Source organism: Saccostrea cucullata, unplaced genomic scaffold (genome assembly GCF_032062105.1).
Source record: "Saccostrea cucullata isolate Sc308-1 unplaced genomic scaffold, CSIRO_AGI_Scuc_v1 ctg8403, whole genome shotgun sequence".
NCBI classification, from domain to species: Eukaryota; Metazoa; Mollusca; class Bivalvia; order Ostreida; family Ostreidae; genus Saccostrea; species Saccostrea cuccullata.
In genome coordinates, this window is record NW_026926511.1 from 1 (window position 1) to 21,919 (window position 21,919).

General features: G+C 32.2%; 2 long non-coding RNA genes across 2 annotated transcripts; both read right to left on the reverse strand.

Moving 5' to 3' along the window:
* Positions 1-15,731: 15,731 nt before the first annotated feature.
* On the reverse strand, positions 15,732-21,299 carry LOC134271896 (uncharacterized). Its single transcript, XR_009993105.1, has 4 exons — positions 21,244-21,299; positions 20,903-21,011; positions 16,120-16,175; positions 15,732-15,840 (listed from the first exon to the last, which is right to left on the reverse strand). It is a non-coding gene; the product is annotated as an uncharacterized LOC134271896 (long non-coding RNA).
* Positions 21,300-21,304: 5 nt separating this feature from the next.
* LOC134271897 (uncharacterized) lies at positions 21,305-21,709 on the reverse strand. Its single transcript, XR_009993106.1, has 3 exons — positions 21,641-21,709; positions 21,473-21,560; positions 21,305-21,367 (listed from the first exon to the last, which is right to left on the reverse strand). It is a non-coding gene; the product is annotated as an uncharacterized LOC134271897 (long non-coding RNA).
* Positions 21,710-21,919: the final 210 nt, after the last annotated feature.

The following is a 21,919-nucleotide window of genomic DNA, read 5'->3' on the forward strand; positions in this document are numbered from 1 at the left end:
TTTACAAGAAGGTATGGTTACCATGCTCATGTATGCACATGCGTGCACGTGAAATGAGTAAAATCAAAAATACACTTGAATGAGCGTATTTTTTAATACTTTTGGATTAAATACTTTAATATTTAGTATGTTTAAATATATATTGTATAGGCAAGATGATATGGTCATTACGCACATGCATTCACATGCGCACGCGTGCGATGCTAAAATTTGAATGAACTTGGTACACTTCTGGGTAAACGTTTGTAAAGTCTCAAATGCATCGAGTTTGTCTTATTTAATGAAGTTTACAGGGAATATGGCACCAAAAGGGAGTTGGGGAGCGTTTGGGGAACATCTGTAACGGTCCCCGTTACAATTAGCACTAGTTTATTATATTATTTATATGGATTCCTATCGAAACTTTTAAACAGTTAGTCAGTTAATGAGTTAGATCGCATCTGAAAATTATTTAAGTATTTTTTTCGCCCGAAACGAAGTCAGGGGCGACATATTGCGATTGTTTGCATGTTTTTGCTCTACGGTTTTTTTTCTCAGAGATGGGTGGGGCAATGATCCTGAAAGTGAAACTTTCCTCAAAAGACGATCACTAGGCCTAGTTGTAGTTTTGCAGTGAGAACGTTCAGTTTCAAAATGTGTACCGTTGCCATGGAAACCTGCAAAAAGCGACGAATGTTGTTTGAAAGTGTTCTCTCTGGTCCCTTGAACAATCAATATTCGTCATGTAACTATTGATTTAATGATTATTATATGTAATTATGCGATTTGCATTCAAATAACGAATATTGCAAATTGTTATATACATGCGTATAAATTATATGCGTATAAATGCATATTTTTGATAAAGACAATTTGTTAGTTTCTTAGATGTACTTATGATTTAGGTATTGTTTAAATATTATAATTGATGTACTGGGAATTTGTAATTGAAAATTGATTGTTTTATTTGATCTTCGGGAAGAAAATTGCTGCAGTAATTTCTCAAACTTGACATCTCTCTCTCCATCCCGCGGTATCGATGCTATTAGCTCATAATTGTTATCAGGTTTATGGTCAGATCTTAGACTGGTGTTTCTTTGAATTTGTTATGCTTACTCAAATTGTTTCCTGTGTTATAAATTAATGTCATTGAGCTTTCCTCAAACTTTTCTACTGTCTTTTAACTTGTTTCATTGGTTCATTTATGAAATGTGGGAGGAGTTGTCAAAGATGAGACGTGCCTGAGTTTATTTGTAATTCACTCTCACTTTAGGAATTTTTGTGTAAAAATGTGAATTTTGATTTTGTACTTTTGGACTTGAATAAATTCTAAACTTTAACCAGGAATTATCATTTCAAAACAATATAATTATTACATGGTGGAGAATCTAAATTTTTGGACGACGGTATCCTGTATAAAAACTTTGAACATTTTGGATTGTGTTCACTTTATTCAAATATTACTGAAAATGTCAGGAAACTTTGGAGATAAGCCAACTCAACATCGTTCATCATCTTCATTGGATTATTCGATTCTCGGAGATTTTACCAATTTATAGTGGTGCCGAGATTCATGGGAAAATTGTAAAATTCAGTTTTACAGAAGCGCTACAACCCGCATTTTCTGAACTTATGTGCTCAGTCATGTTCAGTATGTATGTCCCACTATCCACGTATTTTTCCTTTCGTTCCGTGGATGAGGATTCCCAAAAGGATGACGTAAATGGACCAGGCCCCGACTTCGAAGCTTTCCCTGTTCTCAAAAATGACTGTCCAACCATTTGTTGAATTTCTGTGCTCAGTCGTGGTCGATATGCATGTCCCCGTATCCTCGCACTTTTCGTTTCGTTCCCTTGATGAGGATTTACCGCAGGATCGTGCAAATTTTACCAATGGATCCGGGACCGAAACGTTCCCCGTTCTTCAAAATGACTATCCATCCAACCATTTTCTAAACCTAATTATAAGAAACACGATGTTTGGAAATCGTTCGTTACCTACAGGACTTAATTCCTCTAATACCGAAGGTCGAGCCACAGGGAGTCAAGAGCTGGCCGTACCTGCAGAGGTTTGTTGCGTAAATTCACGCCATGCCAAAGTCAGTGAAGCTGTACCATCGCTCTTTATTGACTGATAAAGTTTTTTTTTTTTTTGTTTAAAAGCAATGATTCTGAGATGTACATATGTTAATGCATGCGACAAGTTGTTATTTTAGTACTTTTCACATAGACCTGTATATTCCTTACAGTTGCATGAAAGTAGTTTTTGTTGTTGTTTATTACGATTTGCGATATCGATGTGCTATTGGTGTGTTTTGTTTTTAATATCATTATAATTATGCATTGGTACGAGTGTGTCTATTTTGCTCTATTTATTTAAATGCAAGAGCTTAGTACACTTTTCTCGTAGTGCTAATTACTAATGGGTATTGGTCACAATTTGAGCTACCAATGTGAAGTAGCTGTTGTGAGAGATAGTTTGTATACTTCTGAGGCGTAATGATGCCTGGAGTTGATACGTTTTTTTTTTTTTTTTTATCATGATGTCATATATCGTTTCTTTTGCAACTTTGTTATAAAGTATAGCTTGAAAGTAAGCGCCAGTACGGTAACAATGTTATGAGTGTTGCATAAAGCTATGACATGCTTGATATGAGGCATGATCCCTTTTTGTAAATATATGTGTTTAACTTTGTTTTATATTTTTGATCTGTATTAATTTACAGTGTTTCATATGTATGTTTATGTAATTACGGATGTTCTATTCCACTAGTATTACAGCTTACATATATTGTTGAAAACGGTAGAAATTGAATGGGTAGGAATTAAATACTAGCATGCAATATTTGTGGCATACATTGTGTAACATGAAAATTTTGTGTTGGTTTGATATATTAATTGCTTTTTCTAACCAAGGATGTTTTATTCCAACAGGGTTATACCTTATGCAATTCTGTAATTGAATATTGTATTATCTTTATTTGAAAGTGGTATGATTTATTCTAACTGAGGATGTGTTATTCCGTACAGGTTATACTTGAGAACAACCATATTCGAGAATTTGTTGTTTACATTTTTTTTTCTAGGCATTGAAGCGCAAGTTATGAGTTCTTATGATGCACTCTGATTTGAATATTATGTTCGTATAAATGTGAGAGTGTTTGATGGGCCAAATGAATGGTGTATACATGCTTCGAAAACATTTTATTCACTTCTGATTTCATTACTAGAATGCATTCTTCTTCTTGTACATGTATTATATTTTCTTCATTATCATTTTGTATAACATTTCTTTTGTGTGCGTATTTTATGATTGTCTTTATCGTTTAATGTTTAAAATTGTATGCCAATTTTTTTTAGGGGGCGGATGTTATATACATGCGTATAAATTATATGCGTATAAATGCATATTTTTGATAAAGACAATTTGTTAGTTTCTTAGATGTACTTATGATTTAGGTATTGTTTAAATATTATAATTGATGTACTGGGAATTTGTAATTGAAAATTGATTGTTTTATTTGATCTTCAGAAAGAGCACTGCTGCACGTGTTTGTAATTTCTCAAACTTGACATCTCTCTCTCCATCCCGCGGTATCGATGCTATTAGCTCATAATTGTTATCAGGTTTATGGTCAGATCTTAGACTGGTGTTTCGTTGAATTTGTTATGCTTACTCAAATTGTTTCCTGTGTTATAAATTAATGTCATTGAGCTTTCCTCAAACTTTTCTACTGTCTTTTAACTTGTTTCATTGGTTCATTTATGAAATGTGGGAGGAGTTGTCAAAGATGAGACGTGCCTGAGTTTATTTGTAATTCACTCTCACTTTAGGAATTTTTGTGTAAAAATGTGAATTTTGATTTTGTACTTTTGGACTTGAATAAATTCTAAACTTTAACCAGGAATTATCATTTCAAAACAATATAATTATTACAAAATTGTCATTAGTTGCCATGGATAAAGCAATAACTTTTTAAACAAATTTTCAACAAGACGAACATAATCTCAGCAAGATTTGTATAGACTAAAAATTTTGGTATGGAGACGTCAATCCAAAATGTTAAGACTCTACAAATCTTACTGAGATTAATATAAACGCATCTTACTCAATCTGTTTGCCCACATCCTAACAGTTGTGAGACCATAACTTTTCTAAATAATCATTCAAATTAATATTACATAAGTATAGCGACTAAAAGCCCGACTTGAACACAATGGGTACCTTGGGACAATGCTTTATAAATATAATGCATAGTTGAACTGTCTAGCAAGTAAACGCATATAGGTATTCAAGACACTCATGCATTCAAACTCAAACTTGAAAGTAATCAGGAAAGAAATGTTACAGAACATTACTACAAGTAATTGTACTTCATGCAAATAAGACCTAACATACTGATAATTTATGCATGCATTCATTTTCATAATCATTCTATACTGACCTGCCCTTATATTTGACACATATGTTGACATTACCACTGTCTTCTAAATTGGATCAAAACAAAACGGAGAGAAAATACAAAAGCAGATGATAAAGAAAATAAGAAAAACACAAAACAAATCATCATAAACAATAAGTAATCTAATGATATCAGTTACTGATAATTTATATTCTATTTTTAAAATTATTAACCTACTTAAATCAATATTTGCCCATCTTATTATTATAATGTCACATGGTCCCATTGTTGCAATTGAAAAAAAAATAAGAACAAAGTAAACTATAAATCAATAATTGTACTGAATAACACAGTACAAAAGTATCAATTTATGTATAAACATAACTTGATAAGAAAAGCATAACCAAGTCACTACAACATACATGTAACTTCCATAACTTAATTATGATGCAAACAATTCAAGGCATGGTACAATATCATGCAGCCATAAAATTACAAAATCATAACAGGGTTACCCTGGAACATAACACACATCACTTCAAAACATAACCCATCAACTAATAACCATTCACTTAGTATAATAACTTGGTCACTACATATTATATAACTGCATAAAATTGACAATTCATTTTATAATGAATCCCAATAAATACAGAAACTAAATCCAGTCATTAGCTAAAATGATCCATTCACTACACTGCATAATCCAGTTACTACACAACATATCCCAGTCACTATACTACATAACCCAGTCACTACTCAACATAACCCAGTCACTACACTACATAACCTAGTCACTACATCATATATCCTAGTCACTACACAACATAACCCAGTCAATGCACTACATAACCCAGTCACTAAACACCCTAACCCAGTCACTACACAACATAGAACAGTCACTACACTACATATTCCAGTCACTGCACAACATATCCAAGTCACTGCACTACATAACCCAGTCACTGCAATACATAACCCAGTCACTACATAACATATCCCAGTCACTACACAACACATCTCAGTCACTATACTACATAACCCAGTCATTGCACTACATAACCCAGTCACTACACAACATAAACCAGGCACTACACATAAAACAGTCACTACACAACATAACCCAGTCACTGCACCACATAACCCAGTCACTACAAAACATAACCCAGTCACTACACAACACATCCTAGTCACTGCATAACATAACCCAGTCACTACACAACATAAAACAGTCACTACACTAAATAACCCAGTCACTGCACAACATATCCCAGTTACTACACAACATAAAACAGTCACTACACAACATAACCCAGTCACTGCACATCAAATCCCAGTCAATACACTACATAACCCAATCACTGCACCACATAAAACAGTTACTACATAACATATCCCAGCCACTACACAACATATCGCAGTCACTATACTACATAACCAAGTCACTGCATAACATAACCCAGTCACTGCACAACATAAAACAGTAACTACACTACAAAACCCAGTCACTGAACAACATAAAGCAGTCACTATACTGCATTACCTAGTCACTGCACAACATATCCCAGTCACTACACTACATAGCCCAGTCACTACATAACATATTCCAGCCACTACACAACATATCACAGTCACTATACTACATAACCAAGTCACTGCATAACATATCCCAGTCACTGCACAACATAAAACAGTAACTACACTACATATCCCAGTCACTACACAACATAACCCAGTCAATGCAGATCATAACCCAGTCTCTACATAACATATCCCAGTCACTACACAACATATCCCTGTCACAACACTGCATTACCTAGTCACTACACAACATATCCCAGTCAATACACTACATAACCCAGTCGCTACACTACATAACCTAGTCATTACACACCCTAACCCAGTCACTACACAACATAACCCAGTCATTACACAACATATCCCAGTCACTACACAACATAAGCCAGTCACTACGCTACATAACCCAGTCACTGCACAACATATCTCCGTCACTATACTACATAACCCAATCATAACACAACATAATCCAGTAATTGCAGTACATAATCCAGTCACTACACAACATAATTCAGTCACTACAACATCATGCTGCAACATTTAATACATATGAACAAAAAAATCCCCAAATACTGGTTTGTTGTATGGCATAATAAGTTTGTATGGCATAATAAGTTTTTGTACTGAACAGCCACTTATAGATGGAAATCCTTTACTGAACACTCTGTTGATGAACATCTTGCATCAGCCTCTTCATAAGGCAGTCCTGTTTTATTACAGATCAGATAAACCATTGCTTCTTTCAGTAGAATGAATGAGAAATAGTGAACTGCCATTCTGAAAAAAGAAAAAATCTTTTGAAAGTAATGCATGCTTACATATATTCTAATTGGTATAGGTAGTACACTCATAGATTTTAAGCTGCTTTTTAAACATATACTAGATCTGGTTAAAAAAATAAACATAGGTAATCAGAGATTACAGAGCTCACCTCAACGTGTGTTGTCTTTAAGTAAGGCAAATTAAGTCACACAATTAACCAACAAAAAGTGTACATCCAAAAATGCAAAATTTTTGCAATTTTGATACTTTGGAATAGACCTATATAAAAACTTAAAACTAGTTCTTCATCATGAAAATGTAATTAAAATCCAGCATCTGAAGCAAGATTGAGAATTTTCATCCCTTGATGCATCATTTGTGCAACTGGTTTAGTTTCTTGGTGATAGACTTGCACCCATAACTTTTACGAGGTCTATTATCTGGAAAATGTATGTCGAATTCAGCATCTGAAGCAAGTCCATTAGTGTGCATCCTAAGATGTATCATCCATGCAAGTTTGGTCAACATAGGGCTTAAAGTTACTTGCAAATGAAACCTGTATTAAAAAATTAACCTTTCCACTAATCCAGAAAATGTAGGTCAGATTCAGTATCCGAAGCCAGCCTAGTAGAATGCACCCTTAGATGTACCATCCATGCAAGTTTGGTCATTATAGGGCTCAAAGTTACTTGGAAATGAATCCTGCACCATAAACTTTAACATGTTTACTCGTCCAGAAAATGTAGGTCAGATTCAGCATCCGAAGCAAGGCTGGTAGTATGCATCCTAAGATGTACCATCCATGCAAGTTTGGTCATTATAGGGCTCAAAGTATCTTCAATATGAAACCTTCACCAAAAACTTTAACCTGTTCACTCAACCGGAAAATGTAGGTCAGATTCAGCATCCAAAGCAAGGCTGGTAGTATGCATCCTAAGATGTATCATCAATGTAAGTTTGGTCATTATATGTCTCATAGTAACTTGGAAATGAAACCTGCACCAAAAACTTTAACCTGTTCACTCAACCGGAAAATGCAGGTCAGATTCAGCATCCGAAGCAAGTCTAGTAGAATACATCTTAAGATGTACCATCCATGCAAGTTTGGTCATTATAGGGCTCAAAGTATCTTCGAAATGAAACCTTCACCAAAAACTTTAACCTGTTCACTCAACCGGAAAATGTAGGTCAGATTCAGCATCCGAAGCAAGGCTGGTAGTATGCATCCTAAGATGTATCATCAATGTAAGTTTGGTCATTATATGTCTCATAGTAACTTGGAAATGAAACCTGCACCAAAAACTTTAACCTGTTCACTCAACCGGAAAATGTAGGTCAGATTCAGCATCCGAAGCAAGTCTAGTAGAATACATCCTAAGATGTACCATCCATGCAAGTTTGGTCATTATAGGGCTCAAAGTATCTTCGATATGAAACCTTCACCAAAAACTTTAACCTGTTCACTCAACCGGAAAATGTAGGTCAGATTCAGCATCCGAAGCAAGGCTGGTAGTATGCATCCTAAGACGTACCATCCATGTAAGTTTGGTCAACATAGGGCTTATAGTTACTCGGAAATGAGACCTACACCAAAAACTGCACCAAAAATGTTAACCTGGACCAAAAACATTAACCTGGTATTTCCTTTGCTGAAATTGCAGCATCTGAAACTTTGACTGGTACAATGAAACACAATAGCAACATCTTCCATGCATGTCTAATCAATATAGGACATAGAAGTACTTAAAAAGAAAAGTGCTCCAAAAAACTTAACCTTAACCCGAGACGCCGACGCCGAGGGTATCACATAAGCTCCCCCCAACTTCGTTGAGGTGAGCTAAAAATCATTGAGAATACATACAGTGGACTATCTATAAGGAAACTTTCCAATTCTTCATTTTCAAGACTTTGGAAGGTTCTATATCGAGTGAAAATGGATCTGCAAAATTATTTTAAATTTTGTATAAACCCAGTAAAAAAGTAACAGAAAAGAGGAAATAAGACAATAAATGACAAAGAATTACAATTAGAGTACAGTTCTAAATTTCTAATGCATTCATGACTTCAGAACCAAATACATGTAATTATCTGCAAACTCTTACCCAGGCAAAGGTTTGCTGCAGAACATTTCTTCTTGAAGAACTGTTTGTAGATGTTCTTGTTCCTATTTAAGTAAGTCGGCATATTGCCCATTGAAATGTAAACAGAACATTTGGTCTAGTAAAGTAGTATTCATTAATATACTTTTTCCTGATGTTTGACAGTGCAGTACATTCAAGTATAAAATGAAATTCATCAGCAACATGTTTAGCATTACAAAGTGTACATAATCTTTCACTTAATGGTATATATGTCCATCTTCCCAGCTCAACTGGTAGATGGTGATTAGTAGTACGAAATTTGACAAGTATTTTTTCTAAATTTTAATGGCAGAATACTTAAATACTTTTCACACTCAAAATTTGTTTTAAATATTTTATACAAAGTACCTTCAGAAGAACTGTTAATATCAGAATGCCATTTTTGTATAAATTGATCTTGTAATCTTTGTAATTCACAAGTAAGCCTATATTAGTGTAAATGAGATAAGTTTAGATAATTAATTCTAAGTAGCAAAAATTTGAAATTTTCCAAAACCCATAGATAGAGTAAAATAAAAAGATTAATTGTTGTTCTTTAAAAGTAAAAAAAAAAAAAAAGATTGAACTTACTTGCAATCATCCGTACTTAAAGTCTCTTCTTTGACAGGTAGATACCTAAATGGAAAAGAAATTAAAAACCATTTAAAAGAAATTCATTGTGAAAAGTATTTACAGTAGAAATGATTGTTGATGAATTGATTGATTTTATTATCAATCATACTTGTTGATCATATTGTTATAAAATAATAATTATACTAAGTTGATAAGATATATTAAGATACTTTAATTACAACTACAAGTAAAACAAATAAATCATTTAAAACTTAAATAGCAACAGTTCTATGTAATGCATAAATCAATACAAGTTTTAGAAAACTTGCTTAAAGGGTGTCCTAAATATTACAAGGCTAGTACTGTTGCATGAAAATAATAGATTAGCAGGTTCATAATGTTCCTGTTAACAAATTCTTTACTTGAATTTATGTTATCTAACACAGAAGGCACTGGGAGATTTATCAATCAAAATTTGTCCATTGTCTGTCTTTTTAAAAAAAAATTTTTTTACAGGTATACAAATGAACTAATCTAAGCTTGATTTGATATAAAGCATTCAAGGATGCATGAAGTTCATTTTTTTTCAAATTAAGGACCATGTACCATCTCCTTTTTAAGGGGAGATAATAAAGATAAGGTGAAATGGACATCTTTCAAAAAATCTTCATTAAAAAACCACTGAGTTGGAAAAGATAAAATTTGCATTATGTAAGCTTCATTACATAGTGTAAATTTTGTTTTTTTCAAACAATTTCCACCAGTGGTAGGATGGGGCTTTCACAGTTTTATGAAATGTCTTCTTTGTGAAGATTGAATTTTGTGACCCAGGTGAGTCTTGTGACCCATAGGCCTTCTGTTTGTTCATGCATGTTATAATTTTCTAAGTGAAATGTATAAATCATCATATCATTAACTTGTAATATAAATTATGTAAACAGCTAATCTACTAAAAGTATATGATAAACAAATCTGAGAAAGGTTTTACAATATGTAAACATTTAATTTTTGATTGCATGACTTTCTTTTTAACTTGTGAAACAATTTTATTCCAAAGTCATGTGACATCACTGAAATGATATAAATCGGGTTAACTGAAAAAAAAAAAAAAAAAAATTATATATATATATATATATATATATATATATATATATATATATATATATATATATATATATATATATATATATATAGTATAAATCCACACACGTATTGTTATAATAAAAAAAATAAAAAAAAAATAAAAAAATAAAAAAAAAATTTTTAAAAAAAGAGTTTATTTCAGTGTTGTGATTTTTTTAATTATATATACAGCCTACTCCGGATATATTGAAATTCAGGGGACCATGAAAATTATTTCAATATTACCATAATTCAATATAAGCGAAATCGCGAAGCCGCCATTTTTTTTATTACAAGTTCAATCCCGATTTTAATTAAAGAACAAATCCGAACAAATTAATTTTGTCATCGTATACGTATAACAGTGTACAGATTATATGAAATATTAGTATTTGAACATATAAATGATTTTTTTTCTTTCTTTTTTTATCAATCTTCAACTTCATTATTCATGTTATTATTCCCCGATCGCATTTATTTACATTTTGGAGAAAAATCACCGATGTCAAACTGTTGAGTACTGCTGAAAGCTGCATGTATTTTTTACTAAGTGTACTCCCGACGGGTTGATCTCTTAGCTTCGAATTTAGGTTTATCATTAGCCATTAACAGTACGTATTTAATTCAAAAGTTAAGTTTTTTCTAGATCTGTGGGGGTTACTATGTTGCCTTTAGCCTAAATACTTCTGTATTTAATATATACATGGAAACAAAGAATTTAGCAGTAAATAATTATATTTCGTAAGAGCATGCAGTAGCCTATAAAAACACATCAGGTGAAAACTTAATTATTCACACCCTTTTAAATCAACTGGTCAGTCAGGCATAATTTCTGTTACCAACCGTAACGACAGCCGCCAGGGAGTACTTCAATATAACCGTTATTAAAACAACTCATTATCACCAGCGGGGACCGATTAGTGGCTTCAATATAAACGATTTTTCAATATAGCCAATTTCAATATAACCGTTAGTTTAATGCAAAGGATATGAGAGTCAAAAACTGGGGATTTATTTTTATTTCAAAATAAGCGAGTTCAATATAAGTGGAGTAAGCTCTGTATATATATATATATATATATACATATATATATATATATATATATATATATATATATATATATATATATATATATATATATATATATATATATATATATATATATATATATATATATCACTCAGAGAGCAAAATGAATTGTTTAGGGTACATGTGCATACTTTTTCCCCAGATTTTCTTATGATTCTGAACAGTCATGCAAATTTCAGCAAATAAAACTAATCAGGTATTTATGTATCTCATAAATAAATTGCTTCTCTCTCATTAATTATTGTAAGACAGTACAAAAACACACTAATAAGACATTACTATTTAAAAGTTTCATCTTCTGTATTGATAGTTAAAATATGTCCTTTAGAACTATGAAATTCATAATCAAATATGAATAACAATAGAAAACTATGCAGGAAAAAATGCAACATCATGCTCTTTTAAAGGGAATCTCTACCTTCCCCTAACATCAGGATATAAAAAAGAAGTTCTTTTTTTCTTCTGAAATAAAGTTTAATAAATATTCATACATGTATATTCTAACGACATATTTTCTTCTTGAATATTAGCATAAAAAGAAAGCATAAGGTCACTTTCTTCTGTAAAACAAGTTACCTATTAATTAAGTAGTTGATATAAAATGGGTTTCACAGTTAATTACTTACATGTTAAACTTCCAACATATCAGTACATATGCTGTGCATCTGATTATAACATAATTGTTTGTATGTGCATATGATTTTACTTTAACAAAAATTCACAATTTATAAAAACTGAAACTTTAAAAATACCTTTTTTTGGATGTTTTCTTAGATCATATGAGAGGGTAGGGCAATCCTTGAAAAGCAAGAATATTTAAATATTAAATATGCATTATTTAGTGTAATAATAAAATTAATTTTGTAGTGTTGCGCAAGCATGCATAATTATGAAACAGGTGAACTAGAAATCTGTGAGCCTATGCTCACTAGTAATACCCCTGCTCTGATGTGAATATACAAGAACATATTAATAAACATTACATGTACATGTATATGCATGGAAAAATAAGAATTTGACATCAGATTCAAATAAAAATAAATCCGACCATACTGCATGCCTCAACAAAGTATATAGACAGACATACAAGGGTAAAACGGTATACCCCCCCCTTCCTTGATAGAAGGGGTATAAAAATAAAAGCAATTCTTTGAATAAATTCAAATACCCTATCATTCTATTTGTTGAATTGAATTGAACATATTTTATTGACAAAGTCAAAAGGATCAGACACAAGTTCAGAAACTTAGATAGTCCTCTCCTGATATAACATTTTGTGAAATTGCCAAAGTAAAACAAACATACATACATATGGTCTACTATATACATTGTATACATTGTAGCAATAGAAAGGAATAAATTCTTTAAATATACAAATATAATTTGAGATGGTGAGGAAAAAAAATAAAAAAGTAAACTTATTTTGAAAAACGACCACATTCATTTAAGAAAGTTTGAATAGTCTTGAAAAGTTCAGCATTTTGTTCAAAAGTTAGAGAATCATCGCCCCATAGCATCAAATGTACATCTATAATATGTAAATAATTTAATGACAATAGCTTATTCATTAAGGAATTTCTTGCTTTTACATAATATTTACAAACAAAAAACAGATGATATGTATCTTCTAGTAGTCCACAAGAACAATTAGGACTGGTTATTAGGTTACAGCGATATAAATCAGACTTTAAAATACAATTGTGTCTTAATCTTGTATGAATTATGTTCAAAAACCTTTTTCCATATGAAAAATATTTCTGAGGTTTTGCATTACTGTTTTGCAGATAGTTTTTGAAAGTTTTAATAGAAGTTGCCTCCCTTGTTTTTAGACTAAGGGAATTCCACTTTCTAACAGTATCGGGAATAAATGATTTATTGGAGAGTTCTAATCTGTATTTTGGCAAAGAATAATTTAAAGAATTACGGGTAGTGTATCCTGAAATATTGCCTCTTGTATCAGGTACTAAGTTTTGCAAGTAAATAGGGACTAAATTATTGTGCATTTTATACATTGTTATTAGTTTTGCCCTATTTCTTCTATATTCCAGTGGTTCCCAGCCTGTTTCCAAATATAAAGAATTTCTTGAAGCAATAATTGTAAGCCCAGTAACTATTCTTGCAGCATATAACTGTACTTTTTCAAGATTCTCAATGTCTGTTTTTGTGCATCCAGACCAAACTTCAACAGCATATTCAAGTTGTGGTCTAATAAAAGATATATACATCTGGGATAGAATATCTCTTGACACAGTAAATTTTAATTTTTTAAGAAGCCCCAGTTTTTTGTATGCTTTCTTTATAATGGTATCAATATGATCAGACCATCCTAAGTTAGACGACAGAAGTATCCCAAGATGTTTGTGTTCTGTAACATATTCCAATTGGCAATTGTCAAAAAATAATTTAGGAAAATGCTGTACATTTTTCATATTAAAAAATACTGCTTTGGTTTTCTGTGGGTTGAATTTCAATAACCATTTCTTTGACCATTCATCTAGTATTCTAAGATCATGGTTAAGATTTTGTTCAATATGATTAACATTATTTGAACATTGTTGTAAAGAATTATCATCAGCAAATAGTCTACAAACAGATATCATATTTTCAGCCACGTCATTTACATATAATAAAAATAATAGGGGACCAAGTACTGAGCCCTGGGGAACTCCAGCTTTTACTTGTCCTACAGAGGAAAAATGATTTCTATACATGACTTGTTGGGTTCTTTTGCTTAAATAACTATCAAACCAATCTAGCATATCCCCATTAATTCCATACATTTTTAATTTGTAAATTAGGCCTTTATGCCAGACCCTATCAAATGCCTTTGATAAGTCACAAAACACCATACAACAGAATTTACCTTCATCAACACTTTTTACAATAGAATGGTATGTTTCTAAGAGTTGATATACTGTGGAATGACCTGGTAAAAAACCTGCCTGGTATTTATAAAATATATTATGTGAATACAAGAAATTGTAAACATGCTTAAAAATTATTCTTTCAAAAATTTTGCTTATACAACTTAGCAAAGAAACTGGTCTATAGTTTGAAGTGATGGAAGGGTCATCTTTCTTAAAAAGTGGAAGAACATGTGCTAGTTTCCAGCAGTCTGGAAATGTTTTTAGTGATAGGGATTTGTTGAATAGTATACACAAAGGTTTTGAGATAGTTTCTTTGCAAGATTTTAACATTTTATGGCTGATGCAATCAGGACCAACGGCTTTATTGACAGGAATAATAGAAATTATATCAATGATTTCTTGCTCTTGTATTTCAATGTGTGGAAAATTATCCGTACATCTTGACACTATATTTGGGAGCTCTTGATTACTGTCATCTAACTCTGTAATTGATGTGAAATATTTGTTTAATAGTTCTATTTTATCTATGTCTGAAAATGCAAAACTTTCATTGCCATTGTCGTCTGTAAACTGAATAGGTGGAATTTCATTTGTCGGTTTAATGTGAGAAGTATCTTTCAGTAACTTCCAGTATAGTTTTCGATTGTTCAGACTAGCATCCTTAAGATGAGAATCTATATTGTCATAATAGTTTTTAATAGCATATTTTTTCATATTATTAAACTTATTCCTTACCTTCCGAAAGTTTTCCTTATCAGATTCTCTTTTTGTTTTTTGTGCTATTTTTCTTAGCCTATTGCGAATACGCAAAGTTTTCTTTAGAAGAGAGTCCATCCATGGTTTATCATTTGTCCTAATAGTTACAGTGTTTTCAGGTATGCATTGATGAATAATAGAGTTAAATTTTTCTGTGAAGTTTGTTGTTGCAGTATTAATGTTTTCTGTATCATCAATAAGACGATTATTTGTTACTTTGTAAATTAAAAAAAAACTTAGTTGTTTTACCTTGGCAGCTTCTTTGTTAACAGATTCCAAGTCAGCTTCATCCTTTCCCTTCAACACAAATAATGATACAGAATTAAAGACCGAATGAGAGACCAACAGATAGACACACACCCTTACAGAGAGAGAGAGAGAGAGAAAGAGAGAGAGAGAAAGAGAGAGAGAGAGGAGAGCATTTAATGCTGGAGTCCAAAGTGAAAGTATGTCTTTTGAATTGATTTTATTTACCCAGAAATTTATTCTGCACATTCTGCATTTAAATTCTGTGAATTCTTCAACATCCATGTCCTCTTCAATGCAGAAAGGCTTAAAGTGGTAGGCTCTTTGGCACATGCTGCATTCAATCTTTGATAGATAAAAAAAAGAGATGTATAATAAAGTTGACAAACAAGATTGAAAATGAATTACATGATTAAAAAAAATCTGAAATATGTTGCTGTCAGATCATCTAGTATGGTTGAAGTATTTACTCTGATATCTGTAGAATAAAGCAATACGAATCTGAGTTATATGTATTAATTTCAAGGTAAACCATAGTTTGAGTGAAGTTGTTGGTAAACATTTTCTTTCTCATTTTATAGGAAGACTTTGATATGCATGGTGTGTTATCATTGTAAGATCTACCTTTTCTTCATTTTCAATTTTTTTAGCACATTTTGGGCAACATCCTGTCAAGTTAACTGTAATGAAAAAAGAAGTTTAAAGTTCTGTACTATTCAAATCTCTTATTTTAACTAGACATGTCCTGATTTCTTTTCCATTATTATAACTGGAAGTCTAACAAGATGTGTTTGTGAAACACTGATGCCCCTGTATTGCAGCTTGAGGCATGGGTTGAATTAATTCCCTCAAACTTCAAAGGTAAAAAGTAGGGATGGCAATTCGTAACCGGTTAATCGATTAATCAGTCGGAACGATGCTATTCGGTTAGAAAATCCGTAATCGGTTAGTCGGAAAAAATGAAATATATGTAAATTTGAACGCAGTTTTTATCAAATTCATTTTGTTGAAAAGAAACCACTGCATAAAATTTCATTCAATGTTACACACATATTATAATAAAGATGATTTGGAGGTAATTACGTAATTATGGCTCTCAAGAAGGAAATCGCGGGGCAATTTGTCAGTTTGTAAAGTGTTAATTACTGTTTTTAAAATCATACCTGTTACCCCGATTGTCCTGTGATGTTTAATGATTTTAAAAACATCACTGTTAACCCTTTTTAAGCTGTTAGCTAGCTAACCGCTTTATGGCATGGGCTCCAAAAAAGCGGAAACTTCCATAAGGCGCTACCTATCGACATCGCTTTATCGCACGTAACCTTATCCTTCTGCAACCAAAACCGGAAACTTCCACAAGGCGCTACCTATCGACAACGGTAACTTCAGCAAAGCGCTTTCTATGATTTGTATACTGTTGGCGTAATACGCCCCCTGGTGAGAGATTGACAATATTCTGTGTATGAAGAGTGGCTATTACAACGATTATATCAAATTCTTATTAGTATTTACCAAAGCATTGACAATACTTAGAACACTAACTTCAAAGAACTGAGAATTTCGTCCTTATTACATGTACATCGTGCGATCGCGATTTATAGCAACTGTTAGTTTATCTTTGAAAGTTGAACGATGCGGTTAATTATACAGCAGGTTGAAGGTTATAACAGACTGCAAAAACATCAGCAAATCTCTCGATCGAGTTTGATTTTCCTTGTCAAAGTATTAAGAAACACCATTTATTAAGTCAAGTCATACCTGAAAAACGTTTATATAAAAACACCGAATACATCTGCAAGTTTAACAATTTTTGTAACGTTTTTATGGAAACAATAGGATTGCCTCCACAATGAAACGTTTGTTTTCTTCTCTTTTCTTCTCTGTCTAATAAACAGTTATAAAAGCTCAGCTCCCAGAGGTAAATTCTCTGCTCCGTCTTTGATAATTTATTACATGTACAAACGATCATAAGGGATCACTTACTTTTAGTTTTGAAAAAAATAATGGGGCACTTAAAGTAGAAAAATTAATTTTGAAAAAAAAAGGATAAATATATATTAATTTTAATCGGCATTGTGACCCTCTTCTAAAAATCAACCACAGAAGAATGAGGTATGAAAAATCTTGGCAATTAGCAAAAATTTAAAATTTATACTTAATGTTTATTTATAAGTTTTGAAAAGTTGACCAATTCCTAGGGAACGTATTATTAGCTGTGAAAATACTTTTTAAATTTGAATTGTCCAATTTGTCGATCATTATTTCGAGCGTTTGAGAAGAATTAAATTAAGATACAGGGTGTTTAAAGGCACATTGATAGAAAAGAAATCGGTGTATAAAATTGTTTAACCGACATATTGAAGAAAGTGACACTGATAACTTCTTAAGTTACACTGACTTTAAGTGTACATTTGAATTTTTAAATACTAGTATTTTTTTGATTACACAAATTTCCTTTTCACATGTTTTATTTGAGAGCAATATTGCATGAAGAGTATATGGCAAATACACATTATATGTCCTTATCTAGACATATCGTGCAAGACTTCTTTTAAATGATTCTCATATACCATTTACTTTATTCGAACATTTACTTGTTTGAAAAGTCAATAAAGTACATTTCATAAAGCTTGATAATCTTGTTTACTCGCCAGTCTTCCCGTAGAAGTAGTAGTTCATAATATTACTAAACGGAAGTATTCAGTATCTGTATAAAAATACAAAATGATCAATGATCGAGTTAAGAAGAAAAGCTGACTCCTGAAAGTTCAAGAGGTGGGATCCGTTGCCTAGAAGAAGTAAGCATCCCTCGTTGACAGGTTATACCTGCGATGAGCCTATACAACTTGAGTTCTTTGATATCAATTCATTTACAAAGTCTCTGCTCAGTCATCCTTTTTTCTCTGACTAGCCAGCTGTAGATCTACACTACTCCAAATCCATTATTCTAAAGAATTTGATTTGTCATTTTTTTAGTTGTTTGCTATATTAGGCTTTACAATTACCTAACTTCAGATTCAATAGAGCATGAAAGACAATTAAATTTTCAACATCAACATAATTGTTTTCATCCAGAGAACGATAGGATGCCACCAAGAGAGAACTTTTAAAAATGAACTTCCTGTCTTTCAAACTGAAGAAATCTCATGTTTAAATTTTGAAACATGCATTTCAATCTAATCAAAATTTATTTAAATGTTCCAAATCCGCTACTGCTTCTCAAACATCTAACATCCCATCCGGGATCACATCAGAGCGACCTTTCAATTATGAATACATGTACTAGTAAACACGAAAACTTTGGCCATGTAGATTCAAGCCTCAGTAAACAATTCTCAAATTAATTCCACGGCTACATATCATCATTATTGATACTGTCTTACGTTGAATTAAAGTAATTTTGGAATCAATTTCATGTATAGTCTGCAGTCTGGCATCTGCACGTGAATAATGCAAACGAAAGAGCACAAACTATACAAGATACCCACACGTCATACATAACACAGCTTATGCAATGCATATTTTGTTTACTACAAAACTCCTCGGGTGTTTTGGTACGGTGGTGAAAACAAGAAACCCATCTGAACTATGAGCCAAGATTTCGGAGGAACCGTTTTCTTTGGCTAATCGAAGATTCACTCTCTACATGACCCCAAATATGATGTTGTTAGATGTTTGAGAAGCAGTAGCGGATTCGGAACATCTAATTTTAATTAGATTGCATCCATCTGTGACATCAGTTTGGAATGTTATTGGTTTTACTAAACCAATAACATAGTAAAGTATTACAAAAACAGTAAAGTAAAGTATTACAAAAACAGAATGCCTGTTATTTTTTATCTGATGACATTGGACAAAGATATGCATACTTAATTATCATCATTTCATGCACTTTTTCCGGTACATATTAGATGAAAGCATGCTAACCGCTTTTCAGTACTTTCAGTACTTTGATAATTAGTATGTCTTTATTTTGCCGTTATCTTTTAAATCAAACAATTAAAAAGAACAAAGTTACAGTTCAGACAAAGTTTTGATTATGATGACAATGCAGAATGAACTTCTTTAACTTCTTTGAAAATTATCCATGTTTGATTTCTCAGGCACAATTCTTAGTTTTCGTAATTTTTTTTTCTATTGAAATTAAAATAAAATTTAATTTTATGAATCAAATTCCTGATCAAGATTGATAAACAGAATATAACTTCTAACGCATTTTATAGCCTTCTTGTGTATTTGAAAAAAATTATTAAAGTGTATATATCTTGATACGAATAACCGGTTAATCGGTCAGAACGTCTTGCAGTTAACCGATTAGCAATTCTGCAATCGATTGCCATCCCTAGTAAAAAGTATTGGTACCCAAAGGAGGCTGGGTCTAATGTGACAAGTGAAAAATGAAAGTCTAGTTCTAACTGTTCAAAAGTTATAAACAAGGTCAAATATTTTTAAATGTGGGTCAAACTCTTAGGTAAAGGTCAAACTAGAAATATGTCCATAGGACATGAATGCCACACCAAGGATATATTAGTAAAGCAACATGAAAATTTGTATGTGTATAAAATTTGATGTTTGGTTCAGGTGGGGCTGATAGTTACTAGGGAATAAAAATGTAGGTCAGATCCAGCATCCGAAGCAAGTCTGGTAGTGTCCATCCATAGATGCATCATCCATGCAAATTTGGTTCAGATAGGGCTTATAGTTACCTACTTGGGAATGAAAATATAGGTCAGATCCAGCATCCAAAGCAAGTCTGGTAGTGTTCATCCCTAGATGCATCATCCATGCAAGTTTGCATCGATATGTGAAGTTTGATAACACCATCTTAAATGGTATGTTTAAAACTGAGCTAAACACTAATTTAAGAAAATTGAGGTCAAGGTCATAGGAAATGTCAAGGTAAAAAAATGTTGGTGCAGTTGAATAGCTCTCATCAGTATGCATCAGCTAGCATATGAAGTTTGATGAAAATATCTTGGATAGTTTCTTTGAAACTTAGCATTGAACAAAGCTTAACGCAAAGTGTGACAGAAGGATGGAAGGACAGAAGGACGGAAGACAGACATTAAAAACACTATATGTTTTGTCACAATAAATACACATGTGAAGTATGAAAGCCCCAGCTTTAATTGTTCACAATTTATGGCCAAGGTTAATGTATGGTTTTTTTGTTTTTTTTTGTGAAAGCAGGTCAAATTTCAAGGTCAAGATGTCAATTTCGAGGTACACAAAAAAGGTATTTTCACAAGGAATGCACCTGAAAAAAATGAAAACCATAACCCCACTCACTCAATAGTTATGGGCTAATTAAGTTAAAGTTGACAACAGACAGACAGGATGGGACAAAAACACTATACCCCTGGGATATTTCGATCTGGGGGCAACAAAATGAATACAAAATAAATACCTTTGTAAAGCATCAACTCTAAAGCTACTTTTCTCCTCATGTTTTGTAGATCTTTTTTAGTTATACTTTGTAGATCATGCAAGTGTCCATTTAAATGCTTCTCTGCAAACTAAAATAGAATTTCAAAAAAGTAACATAATCTTCTGTCATAGAAATAAAATGAACGACAGAACAGATAATATCAACCATAATGGAAAGGTATTAATTTGAATCGTGATGAATTTTTTGTGGAAAACCATGTGCTGTCCTATTTTATGGACAAATATATAAGCTAGTCCAAATATTCAGATGGTATATATACATGTATTGATGTGGCATATATAGAAAAACAAAGACAATACCACAAGGCAATATATTCCACAGTTGAATGAATCTCTCTGGAGAGCATGTGGACTTGTACATTTCTTCCAATCTGGTGACTTGTTGCTTATTTGGTACTTGTTCCGATATTCACTGTCATATTTCCTTTAACAATAAAAAAAGTATGACTTGTGAGAAAATTCAAAAGCACAAACCAGATATATCATGGGACAAGTCAAGGTCAACATAAAGGTTTTTTTTAGTGGATACCTCCAACTCCTCTCAATTTTTTTCATCTCATGGCTCCTCTCTCCACATGGGTTTAGAAAAAAATCTTGCCTTCTCTTACTTCAACAATCTAAAGTAAAGAAAAGTGGTAATACTGCTATGGTTTACAAACTCATATTAACAAAACATAGTGTGAACAAAAAATCTCACCACTAAAGTCCAATGATATGACCTGTGATACACTCCCACAATAACATCTGCCTCAGATACATCTATACCCTGTAAATGTGAATACATTTTAATGCAGATTGGTATCAAAATAGTGACCTAGCTCTGTCTTCTTTTGTTAAGACACAAAATAACGATAGTTAATTAACTGTATTTGATACAATTTATATAATTAGTACGTCTTTTCACTTACAGAGTTTTGGGATACATCTGGTAATCGGAAGTCTGAATTTATGATCCCTGTCATTTTGGTTTGGTCAT